Consider the following 13820-nt stretch of genomic DNA (forward strand, 5'->3'; position numbering starts at 1 on the left):
TCAGTTTTATGACACTTAACTTTCGTTTGTTTACTTAGGAAAATTTCGGCAACGCGTTCTAAATTGTCTCAGTGTCCAATTGGAATCCAAAATATGAACAACATGTTCCTGGTGTCATATTCAGTGTCGTTTCTCGGAATGTTTGTATCCTCACTATACGGCACGATCGATACCCTGCAACGGCACGGTAGAATCAGCACTTTTCGCACAGCCCGAAGAGTTCTCCACACGCGCCAAATTGAGCGGAGGTACGTTCAATGCAGTTCTCAATTAAATATCGCGCAACATTCCATAGGACTGCCCTTTCCAGGATTCGACCATTGCGAAAGATTAGCAACATTTACCGGAACAAAATGTTCCGCCGAAAGGTGATGAACGAGGTCAACCGAATAAACACCAAGCTGCGAATTAGGGCCCCAAGAGAACGTTACCAGTTGTACCACGATACCGATGGGGAAATTCGAGTGCGGTGTAACTCAAGCAACTGCTAATCTTATCATGGTTTACGCATGAATCAGACAAATAAAACGGCATTCTAACCGATAATCGTGTTTATATCCTCTGCAGCAACTTTTCTGATAATTAGAAAAAATATTAAATTTATTATTCGTTGTAGATTTTATAATTTATTTCGTCGGTGTGTGATTCAACCACATTGTTGACCAGAAGAGTTGATAACGAAATGGATCGATATTTTCGAACCAAACATCACATGAATCACATACAGTGCACAATGGGAAAACAAATTGTCCATAACGCGAATATATTCAATATCTCGGTTCGGTACTGGCGGATTGCTCTGAAATTTTGACACAAATCGTAGAACTTTTTGGGGAATCGTGCAAAGAAGGTTAAGTTCACTGCACGAAGCGGCAAGTCCTTGTTTTACTCTAATGCTCTTATTTGTTATGCTCTCCGGAAGACCTTGGCCTTTGGGGTAATAGTTAGAAAATAATAGAACGTGGGGTAAAATGAGCAATATGTTAGTTTCTGTAGTCGTGCTGTGGACAAAATTAACTCCATACGATTCTCTGGAAAATTCTAGATCAGACCAGTAAGGTGAAGTTATCAGTAAGCAATTTGAGGACGATTCCTTTGGATTTATTCGCGTTATGGACATTTTTTCCCATTTTGCAGTGGTTGGTTTCCTACCCACCACCGCTACCAGCATCCAGGCGCTATCGTATAGGGCATGGTTTCCCAAACTGTGGGTCCCGACCCCCAGGGGGGGTTTCGGCTCGAATGCCGAACCTTTCCATAATTTTTTTCAGGAACATTATTTCAAGTTCAAACCGAATTTTATTTTAAATATCCATCACCACGCTATTTCATTTAAACATTTATGCCTAAAAGCTGTCCCCTTAATGAAGTAAAATGAAAACGCTAACATTTTGACAAACAATACCATGTTCGTCATTTTTTGCATTTGTACATGCAGGGTAACGTGAATATTTTGTATGTGGAAGAAGCCGAAACAGAAACAGATGATTCAATTAATGCTTAATACTACTTAGCAGAATGCATTTTTTCATAGGTGGGTCGCGAGACATATAGAATTTTGCTAGGTGGGTCGCATACCCAAAGGTTTGGGAAGCTCTGGTATAGGGTAACTTAACCAGTTTTGGCCATGTTCCTAATTTGGCCAGTTTCTCGCATAATTCCGAAAATAAAGCAATTTCCATGGGTTTCAATAGCTGTAACAGGAGATATATCGCTTATGCTTTTTCGCTGTGGAAACTGATCGATGTTTTCTGGAAGAAATGCATTTTTCAGGGTTGGCCAAATTAGGCACTAAGAGCATCATTATCGGTCGCGAGCATTTTAATCACCCGCGCAGCGCTTTCATATTAGTTTCGTCACTCGTTTCCGTATCGGTCACTATTTTCGGCTCTTAATTTGGTTGCTGTATTCCGCACCGGAGACGTTTGACAGCTGACAGTTTATCAAATAGCAGCGCTCTTATCGCGCTACCAAATTTGGTCACCTGTCAGTCGCGCTACTGCTATAGCAGCGCGTTTAGTATCGACCTGTAAAGTGTCAAGTAATGATACTGCGCTGCCAAACGGCTTAAACTCACCACCGGTAATCTTGCTCTAAGGTGGCCAAAACCGGTACACTTCCCCTATGTAAAATTAGTCAGCATAAGTTCAGGTGACTCGGGAAGGCTCTACACACCGTGTTATTTTTCCTATCTTTTGTCTTTTTCTAGCATTGTCACCTTGTAACTTTAGAGCGGCGTATTTCGGTTTTCAGTTGTTTGATGTAACTTTAAATGTATCAGCATCAGTGTTGGGAAATGTACATTAAAAAACTCTGATTATGCGAATATTTACATTTTATCCAGTCAAATTTCATGCACCAAACAAGCCGAAACAGTTTTCCAAAAAATGTACGCGACATGGTGACATTTTTTTTTTAAGAGGCGAACCGTTTGTTTGCTGCTACGTTAGAGTCGTGCCGCCGTGCAGTCAGCATTTTCATGATATGTTTTGTTTCGGCTCGTGCGCAGCGCAAACAGCAGAGAATCGAGTTTAATTAGATGTGGCGCAAAGCCAAGAAGGTGTGCTATCCAGAGGTACTTATTTATTCGTTCTTACCTCTAAAATGAGCAAGGAGTAACGAAATTAATATTTCCCACCAAAAAAGATTATACATTATGAAGTTATTGTACGAAAACATTAATTTGGGGGGGGGGGGGAAGGACATGAGCTGACTGTCGTCTGCTTGGCGTGGCTGCTGCTGCGGCTGCCATGGTTTTGGTTTTCTGTTATTGCATGGAACAATGAATGGTTAAAAGAAATGTCAACCATTCCCGTCCCTGCACGCTGAGGTGTTAATGTATAATCACACGCTGATGGTATCATACTCAAACTCCACATTTCCCTTCTTCTCTCATACAAAAAAAAATCTCTAGCATAGGATGCAATATTTTTTTTTCCTTCATCTGCGCGACACGAAGATAAACATTACAAAGTTGTATTTCAGAAACCGATTACTTCCTTTGAAAACTGAGTTCCAAAATAAACTTGAATTAAAATCGTTGTTTTAATCGCAGAACAACGATATGGTATTGATTGTATGGTTTAAATGTTATACTAAATTGGTGCCTAGTGTTATGATATTAATCTCTCAAGCAACACTATAGATTGCAGCAATAATCTACACAAGCATGTGTACAAGTATACGACCGCTAAACGTAAACTACATAAAACCACAGATAGCAGACATCCAGGCTGGAACAAATTTTACTCAAAAAGCTGTGTAAATCAAAGTACGTTAGAATACTGACTGTGGCAATACGTCGTTTGGTGGCGCTAGGTGTTTTTCATCGCGTCATTCGTACTAGCTGTCATATTTCATCAAATAAACATTGCGCGCCAAAATGATACCAAGCTTGCCGCCTCTTCCAGCACGTGATAACTGATAACTGATGTTTATTTTTCAGGCACTATGGAACCAACAAGGTGAAAAAAAACATTTTTTGCAAAACGTTTTTTCGTACCTTCAAACAATCAGAATCAATTGCCAAGTAGAGTTTCTGCTACTCAAGCCACATCTCATATTGGTGGAAAATTATATGCTTATAATAGTTCTAGACCGACATTTGAAAAGGGCGTAACAGCCAAAATTTATTCCTTCTGATTCTTCGTCTACACATAAAGCTTTATATGTAAACGAAGAATCCGAAGGAATAAATTTTGGCTGTTACGCCCTTTTCAAATGTTGGTCTAGAGTTATTAACTACTGTCGAAGAGAGATAGTGTTCCAAAACATTATTCAGTTAAATTCCTATACATAACCTGAACTGAAAGACTAAACGGGACATGAATAATTGAAAAAACATGAATATATTTGCACACCAAAATATGAATTCTAGTTACAGCAAAATTCATTGCTGAAGTATATCCAGCAATCAGTTTACTGTGATTTCAGCATCAGTTTTTTTCTCCTGTCAATGTCATTAGAAGAAATGAAAAAAGTAGAAAATTAATTGTGAAGTTGCTTTTAATGAAATTCCAATGCTGTCTGATTTCTAGCGAAATAAACTTAAAGTGTGAGCACAAATTATGGCCTTTTAATCCTTTTAGTGCTTCGCTGCTGGCTGTGACGGTGGTGGTAGTTGCTGTTCACCAACGAAACATCTCAGGAAACATCCATAAATTCTATAACGCTTAGAGGGGAGAGGGGGTGGCCTGAAGTGTGAAAATCTATTCAAATACGCACAACTGTCATTTTTAATTTTAGATAATTCATATAAAAAGTGTAATATAGGGGAGAGGAGGCATCATACATGATCGTTTTGGCGTTACGTAATTAATGGTCTTCCCCAATTACATAACAAACCATGCACTCCATGATGGCAGAGAAATCGCTTGCGTTAGTGTGAGAAAGAAACATCACATATGGAATCAAAACCAAAGTGAGTAGGAGGATCTGTTGTTTATGTCTATGGTGGGTGGTGGCACCTAAAACTATGCGATGCCAGCGCCTCCACGAGATTGCCACTTGTGCTGCGTCTCAAAACGTCCGTTAAATTCCTTACACACGATTGAGAATGGACTTGTATGTCTGTTCTCTGTGATAAAACCTCTAAGTGCAATGAGAATCGTAATATCATCAGCATTGACAGTAATCAATAGAATTTGTTTGAATCTTAGTTAAGCAGGTTTGTCGACGGCAAATGAAAAACGAGAGAGAAAATTGCACTTGCACAATTGTGCTATCACCGACGACAGCCACTCAATGATTTACCTTTTATTGACTACAGACGCCATCTTCGTGAATAATTTTCTACAGCAACTACCCGTTGACGGCCGCCACTGGCAAACATTTCTCTCAATGCCCCTTTCCAGTCACTGATAGCAAAACGAAAGAATTTTACAAGAAAATTTAACTTGTGTGACAATTTTCATTAGGGCAAAATGACGTCTTCTTCATAAAATGATGGTCCTGAAAAAGAACTGATTAAGTGCGCCTTTGCTAGCACTATCAGTATGTGAGAAAATTTCGTTTTAGTACTGCCGACTGCATCATTGTTAGATGAATTTCGACAGCCGCACGCGTATTTACAGAAAACCGGATCTGGAACAAAAGCCAATTACGCGAGAAAACACCACTGATGTCGATGTCTCGAACTAACTGGCTCGCGCACGCTGGTTGTTGGTTGTGATGCGGGGCCGCATTGGACCGCTCTCTATGAAATCTCGAGCAAAATGATTCGCCGCGTTGATACAGATCTCCCAGCTGGTGAGGTACTTAGTAGACGATGGAGATGTCATCTGCGTTGATCGACCAAGTCGGAAACCAAACGGTTCCTCGAGCAAGCTGTTGTGGTGTTCGGCAGACTCCAGTAGCCGATAACCCTGAGAAAAGGCTAATGGGTCGTTAACTTTTTGGAAAGAAATTATCCTTCCCAGTTATTGTTATCCTTCCCAGGATTTCGGATGGGGTGACTTTGGCGGACATCCAGGACGATGGGAAGTAGCTGAGACGGAGACACTGATTTAAGATCTGCGAAAGGTGCTCGAAGAATGGAGTACTCTTATGTTTGAGCTTGGGATTCGAGATGCTGTCGAAGCCTGGGCCCTCTATGTTTTTCGATTTTTTTGTTATAGGCCGTCATTTCGACAACTGAGATCTCCAACTCCTCCGAGAAGTCGTTGGGAATAAGATGGATGTTAATTAATGAATTGAGTGTATTACTTCTACGTGAAGTTGAAAGATTTACAATAATATAGAAATACTAATATCATCTTCCAAAATTAGACGTACATGTTCATGATAGCATTAGAGGCGAAAGTATAGAATTGATAGTTCCGTTAGGATATGGCAGGCATGAAGAATGTTTTTATAGAATTCGATTTGAAAGCGAGCGGAGGGCAATACGTGTGATGGCATATATCGCACGACCTTCCTTTTGCCAAACTCCCGTATGAAGGGAGAGGGAAAAATATCACTGGCCAGTGGAGATATATCAGCTTCCACACTGATATTCTAATTCTATCATGAGCATGCCTACGTCTAAGTTTGAAAGATGATATTAGCATTTCCATATCATTGTAAGATGGCTGTTGTTAGCATGCTCGTTAACGGCTGCTTCGTGTGGGCTGGTGACGTCCTGTCCAGGTTGTGTGGGCTGACAAAGTGACGACTTATTTCAGCCATTGTTGTCTAATGGGATCAAAGGTAGAATGGGCCGATGCTTGGATTTTAGAATTTCGGTCAATTTCCAGAATAGCTTAGCACAGTCTGAAAGAGCGCGGATCTTATTGAAGAATACATTATTCTTGAGGTCCACCATTCTGGCCTGGATGATTTTTGTCAAGTGATTGTAACATGTCTTAAGCGCAGGCAGCCCAGTACACTGCCTGCGAGTGACATTTCGTAAACGGATTAAATCTTTGGTGAGTGTATCAATGGTTAGGGTGTTGCTTACCTAATGAGCTGATGATACATGTTGCTGCCGGGCAACCTGTTCAATGGAGCTGCAGAGTCTTCCGACGTTTCGAGAGGCGCCTCGTAGTTGATGTTGGAATCGATGACTTGCCGGAACCTTTCCCAGTTTGCTCGGTGGTAATTTCGCCGGGATTGCTGATGCCGATTGCCCAAGGAGCCCACTTTCGCCACCACCGAATAGTAGTCCCAGCTGAGCTCCTAATAGAAAACCGGCTGCAAAATGTGATCTTGCATATTTTTGCTGAACATATTGATTTCTTCCGAGTGGATGAATTTGGACTCAGGATTGTATATTGACCTTCCTCTATATCGTTGCTACATTTGGTTCCGTTTTATTGCAGCGACTGTTGCCTCAGGTTTGATGCTTGGGATTCAGGTCGCCGGCAATGATGAACTGACCTTTCCATCTGCGTAAGCTTGACGATGTCCCTCCGAAGGGCGGTTGATGAACCGTCGCCGGCTTTGGCTTGAGTTGGGCAGTACGCTGTGATTGTGCCGACAGAGGTAGTAACTTCGACACTGATGGTCTCGCTGATGCTCAGCTTGAAGCTTTGCAGCAGGCGACAGTTAATGAAGAGCAATGGCTACACCACTTCCCCTGGTCGGCCGGTCAAGTCGTACGATGCGAAAGTTCGGGATGTAGACGCTCACCTCCGGTTTTAGGTGCGTTTCGATGATGAACGCCACATTTATTTCCTCCTGCCCAAGAAAATCCTTCAGCTCGATGGTTTTGCTCTTGAGCGATTAAGCCTTAAAATTGACCAGATTCACCCGAGCAGACCATTTTCAATGATGAACATGCCAAGAGTGAAGACCGGGTCAAAACGGGTTTTACATTCGAGCGGCCGAGCAGAGCAGATTCTTCCGATTTTCGTTCTCCGGCTGCCGACGGAATCCAGGAGGAGGGAGCAGAGGCAATTCGCTGGAAGATGGAGCCGGCGGTGCTGGAGCATGAAGCGACGCAGCTGCTGCTGCCAGCCGCTTGTGCGGTTGTAACGGTGGGAGGATTGGAATTGCTCGACGGGCAGCCGCGATGACCGGATAGTTACCTCGTTAAGTACAGGAACACGGTTCTTCTTCGGTTGACTGTTGCCAAATGTTTGTTGCCACAGTTGGCGCAATTGGGATCGGCATCCTCCATCTTGTCGCACTCTTCGGTCGAATGGGGTTCGCAACACTTGTTGCAACGCGGCAGTTCCCCGGCCGATATTGTTCCCAGTCAACGACGGTGTAATTCATGAACATGGATCATCTTCAGGTCCTTTTGGATGGTGGAGCCGTGCTCCAGATAGACCAGGTAAAGCTGGTTGCGATACTTCTTCGCCCTTTCGTGAGGAGCGATCATGTGCACGGCCACTGGCTTCAGGCCGCAACTTCCGAGTTCAACTTGGAGCTTCTCCTCCTTCATGTCGTGGAATCCTCGCAGCAAAGCCTTAGGCGGGTTCATGCCGGGGTGTTTATAAGTGTAGTAATCAATAATCAATAATCATACATGTGGACCTCGAAAAGCTTCGAGGCGCATTGATTTTGGTCCTTGTTTGCCGGCATCATTTTCACGCCTTTGCTGCAGAGCCGAAAAGTACATTTCAGGCCCTTCGCGATCAGCTGACGAATTATCTGGTTTTCACTTTTTTTCGGCCAAACGACAGGTTATATGATCCGGTCGGCCAAATGTCGTTTTCCGCCAAATGGTCCTTTTAGCCAAATGACCATTTCGGTCAAGCGGCATTTTTTTATATTTATGATTTTACGAAATACGTCGGAATCATAGTCAAAATCTCGGCCGTTAGATTCTCGACCCGTCGAATTTTTTTTCGATGTATCATCATAATAAAAAAAAAATTTGATAGTTGCATACCGTCTATGTTGTATTAATCATTTGAAACAATAGAAAAATTGTTTTCTCCATTATCATTTAGATATTTCTTTAATTTTGTTTGTTTGTTTGTTTTTTAAATCTTTTGGAACATTTAATATTTAGTTTCTGCTTCGGCAATAATATTGTAATTGGCTATTTTTACTTTAGGGAGAATTCTGATTTTGTGGTGAAGTATTTTTCTTTTATTCTAATGGATTTAGGTTAAAACAAATATCATCTACTGGTTCCTGCACTCTCAAAATTTATTTTAACACTTTCCAATTAATTTGTAAAAATAAAAAAAATAAAATTCAACCACAGTACAGTGGGAAGAATCTGACCCGGCGCAGCAAGTAGTTTATTGCAACTACTTGCTGCTCCGGAAAAATACCATTCCTAAAGGCAAAAACCACGACAAATCATATGGTGCTTGGCGGAGACGAGCCAGCCTAGGGCTGAAAGTCTCCTTGATAAAGACACACAAAAAAGTGTGGTGCTATTTTCATTCGCCGGACATTATGGGAACTGGCCGTTTTGCGCCATTTACTTCTAAAAATCATAATTTTTCTATGACAGCTAAAGTCGATTGCGGCTAACTATTTCTATGTTTTCTGATGCTAATTAAGTAGAAAATACGAGTAGAATCTATTGCGTTCTTATACCATGACTGGAAGTGGCCGTTTTGCCCTATTTACCCCTGGAATCGTATGTTTCTATGACAACTACAATTTAAAATCAAAAGCAGCTGAGAATTTCTATTTTTTAATGCTATTTTGTTACAAACAAATTTTATGTCAGTTACAATTTAGAATCGATTGTGGATAATTATTTCTATGTTTTCTAATGCTAATTTGGAAAAAATACAATTGAAGTGGCCATTTTGCCCCATTTGCTTCTTAAAATCGATTGCGGCTAGCTAATTCTATGTTTTCTGATGCTAAAGGTAGCCTCACACCTCGGGAAAATTTTCCGCTCCTCTCAATAATTAAATTGGAAATAGTTAGGCGCAATCGATTTCAATTTGTAGCTGCTCTAGAAACAAGGGTTTCTCTGATACTAGAGGTGAGCCAGCCAAGGGCTGAAAACCTCTTTAATAAAGACAATAATAATAAATAGAAACAAAGGAATTTTAAGGGGCAAGTTGGAGCAAGACCATGCTGAGGGTGGCTGGGTTCGATTCCCGGTGCCGGTCTAGGCAATTTTCGGATTGGAAATTGTCTCGACTTCCCTGGGCATAAAAGTATCATCGTGCTAGCCTCATGATTAGGGTGGTCTAACCGGTAGTACCGAAACCGGTAATACCGGTATTACCGGCCAATTTTGGGTACCGAAAATACCGGTATTAGAGACGTAAAATACCGGTATTTTCGGTATTGAAAGTTTTGCTGTCAGTATAAAAAATCTGACTTTTTCTTTAATGAACATTGTTGATATCGTTCAGAATTTTCTCGCAATGTATGAAATTTTGAAAACGGTACGAGAAGTAGTAGTTCTTTTCCGTAGACCACCTATGAAAAACGATTTTCTGCAAAAATATGTCCGCCCTGAATTCGGAAAAGAATTTGAATTAGTGGCTGATTCCAAGACACGCTGAAATATTTCAAGCCCTCGAACATGTTCAAGCTGTGGAACTACTGCTCTGTGAGTTTTGCACTCTATATGAAGCCGACGTGGCGTTCCAATTTACGTTGGAACTATTATCAAATCAAGCCACAGATATTTCCGCCACTATTTCGACGCTTTTATAGAATGAATCCAAGAGAGACGATCGAAATACGCCGATCTTTTTGCTTTTTTGAATAATTCTGCCGTGAAACAAATAATCAGAAACGATTTTGGCATTTTCTTCAAGGCATCCAGAGCTACTTTGATTAAGCATGCGTATGAGATCTTGAAGCGTCTAATCATTCCTGATGCGATCGTTGAAACTGAGACAACGATCATACCTGACGATCGGTACGAAGAAGCCTCTATGAATATTTTTCTGGTTTTAGAACAACTTGTGAAGAGACTGTAGCAAAGCAAAACACTTGCGTTGCTGGTGGCAAATACGTTGACGCCGGGATCCTTTCATACAATCTGTAAGGAATTCTCCTATTATGAATCGGAAGGGATTACGGACAAGTATTTAACACTGATTTTCGAAGGTCTTGGAACCATTCGTCCTACTTCGGTTGAACCAGAGAGGGCATTCGCAGTAGTTGGCAACATTGCTAACAAAATCCAATGCGGATTGGGAGATGAGTCGCTCAGTATGTAATGTCTACTTAAGGTGCCCACCAGAGTAAACGCGACGTGCGATGCGACGCGACGCGACTCACGTAAAATAATAACAATCATTATCAAGAGGCTGTCAAATTGCACTGTCGCGTCGCATCGCACGTCGCGTTTACTCTGGCTTCACCCTAAGATTCGCTTTGCCCAGCTCAACAAGCAATGATTTTAACATTTGAAGTTTGTCAACAAATATTGTTTTTCATCCAGAAGTCCAAATCAAAAGTTTTTCTTTTACTACCTGAAATATTCACAAAAACCGGTATTCTACCGGTATTACCGGTATTGACTCCATCAAATACCGAAAACCGGTATTTGACAAAAATGGCCAATACCGACCACCCTACTCATGATATACGAATGCAAAAATGGTAACCTGGCTTAGAAACCTCGCAGTTAATAACTGTGGAAGTGCTTAATGAACACTAAGCTGCGAGGCGGTTCTGTCCCAGTGCAGGGATTGAACTTATCATTTAATTATCATCGGAGACGAGCCAGCCTCGGACTAAAAGTCTCTTTAATAAAGACACAAAAAAAAAAAATTTAATTATCATTTAGTATTCAGCAAATAACTCATTCCAGAGGCGGAATTCCGAAAAGTGTTGTATGGCGGACTTCTAGCGCTATTTCCCCTCTACAACTTGCTCTATGTCTAATATTTACATAGTTAAACGCTAGTATCACATAATATAATAAAAATATAATAAGTGTTATTATCATTTAGTATGTTGAATGATACTAGGGTCTCATGCTGTAAATATTAGACATAGAGCAATGCACCCTTAGACAAAATTGTAGAGGGGAAATAGCGCTAGAAGTCCGCCATACAACACTTTTCGGAATTCCGCCTCTGGAATAAGTTATTTGCTGAATACTAAATGATAATGAAATGATAAGTTCAATCCCTGTCCCAGTGTGGGGATGTAATGCCAATAAGAAGAAGAAGAAGAAGAATGGAATTTTAGAGGCAAATGGGGCAAAACGGCCACTTGCAGTCATGATCCAAGGCCGAAATATGTAACAACCGAATTGTCTTACAAATTATCATTAGAAAACATAGAAATGCCTAGCTGCAATTGATTTTAAATCTTGGCTGTCATACAAAAATTGTTTTTTAATGGGGCATATTAGCCATTTTTAGTCACGATCCAAGGCTGGAATATATATATCGTGTATAGTTATTACTGAATTTGCATTAATAGAAAAAATTAGCCGCAATCGATTTTAAGTTAGTGATCATATGATAAATTGGCTTTCAGAGGTAAATGGGGCAAAACGGCCATTTTTAGTGAAAGTCCAAGGCCGGTACCATTCGTATTCGCATTAGAAAATACAGAAATCGTTAGTCAAAATCAATTTTAAATTGTAGCTGTCGTAGAAAAATACGATTTTCGTGGGTGAATGGGGCAAAAAGGGCTGTTCCAGTCATGATCCATGATCCGGAATTTCTTCTAAATTAGCATCAGAAAACATGGAAATAATCAGCAGTAATTGATTTTAAATTGTAGTTTTCATAGAAAAATACGATTTCAGGAGTAAATGGCCGTTTTACTTACAGTCATGGAAGATCGAAATAGATACCACTCGTATTTTCTACTTAATTAACATCAGAAACATAGAAATAGTTTGCCGCAATTGATTTTAAATCACTGCTGTAATAGAAAAAATATGTTTTTTAGGAGTAATTTGGGCAAAACGGCCAGTTCTCATAATTTCCGGCGCGTGAAAATAGCATCATTCGATTTGTCGTGGATTTTGCCATTAGGAAAGGCATTTTTCCGGCGCAGCAAGTAGCCGCAATAAATAGGTACCTTTTTGGGCAGGATTTTCCCCACCGTTCATTGGTCAATGATGAGCAGGCGTCTTCCCCGTAGGCGCGATCGGCCGGCCATGGTTTAGCCATTTGAATGACCGAGGGGGGATCTCTTTTGCGGTCATGGCCTACGGCTCGAGAGAAAGGTCCTTCTTTGAGGATCCACGGTCTTTTACGGTTAGGCGCGTGTGCTGGACGGAAAGGGCCAAATGAAAGGTAGAGAAAGAGAGGTCCTAAAAAACACGAGGAATTAAATCCAAGTTTTACATTGCAGACCAAACGGTTACAATTTCGTAAAAAAAAAACTCCTGCTATCGAAGAACTACATCAAAGTAACAGAGATTGACGTGCCACTTCGAAAATATGACTTGGAATCATTCAAAATAAATTTGATTTTTGTGTTAGCATAACAAAATAAAGCACGAAGAAGGCTCCAATAATAATGGGAACATCTGTTACTGTTGCTTTTGCTGCGATACACGACGAAATCGATGGGACAATGGCCCCATTTATTTCCTCAGCTTCCAGTATGTACCACGATAGAGATGTGTATAAGACAGAGTAATCGTATTCAAGCTGATATAGTACCAGCTGTGCTGAATGGCGACCAAATGACGCATGGGAATGGCTCTCATAGAGCTTTGCGACATAGTATTTCTCAATCCACAAGTCGTGAATTACGGATTTGTGATCCCATTGGAATGGTTTAAACGATCCAACCGAGAAACGCTGCATTACTAACTCATACCTAGCAGCATACGCGTCCAATATTTACAACCGGTTGATGAATGACTTCATCAATCATCGGAAATGTTTCATCTTTCGATGGATGGGAGTCATCTTGCGTTCTCATGAGTGCATTCGCCTATACCCTGCTCGGAGACGAACCATCGGATCTTAGCGTCGAATAGTATAACGGCAGACATACATTCGTTCGAATATACGCAGAGGTAATCGCCGGTTCCGCTTAATCAACGATAATTTAGGAGCAATTTCCTGTAATTGACGGAGACGTTGCCACTCGGCCACATGGTCCGACCCAGTTTATTTCGTTTGTTGTGCGAATTCTCGTCATCGGGTCGGGTGAAACCGGGTGACATGTTTGCCAACCGTCCGAACGAGACTCCAAAGCAAGCTGGATACCTCTACGTCGTAAAAGAGGAGAAAAACACTACTATCGTGCGGTTAATTACAGCTAATTGGAATCAGAAAGCATGCAGTCAGTGTTGGCGTAGTGTGATGAAGACGTAGGAAGATGCCGTACAGAGGAAAGTGTCAACATCATGGATAACGATAGCTAAATGTCTGTTTTCAACTAACACACTACAATTAACAGGAGTTAAAATCACTGAGTTTGACTTACACCGGGAGCAAACAGTAAGTGGGCACTTCCTTAAGCAGACTCGCATTCAAGTATAG

The 13820-nt window shown here is 41.1% G+C and overlaps 1 pseudogene; it reads left to right on the forward strand.

Annotated features, from left to right (window-relative positions):
• The first annotated feature begins 13430 nt into the window (after window positions 1–13430).
• The window catches only part of LOC134206047 (disintegrin and metalloproteinase domain-containing protein 12-like), a 71799-nt pseudogene continuing 71409 nt past the window's right edge, over window positions 13431–13820 (forward strand).

The sequence above is a fragment of the Armigeres subalbatus genome, chromosome 1, assembly GCF_024139115.2.
Source record: "Armigeres subalbatus isolate Guangzhou_Male chromosome 1, GZ_Asu_2, whole genome shotgun sequence".
Taxonomy (NCBI): Eukaryota; Metazoa; Arthropoda; class Insecta; order Diptera; family Culicidae; genus Armigeres; species Armigeres subalbatus.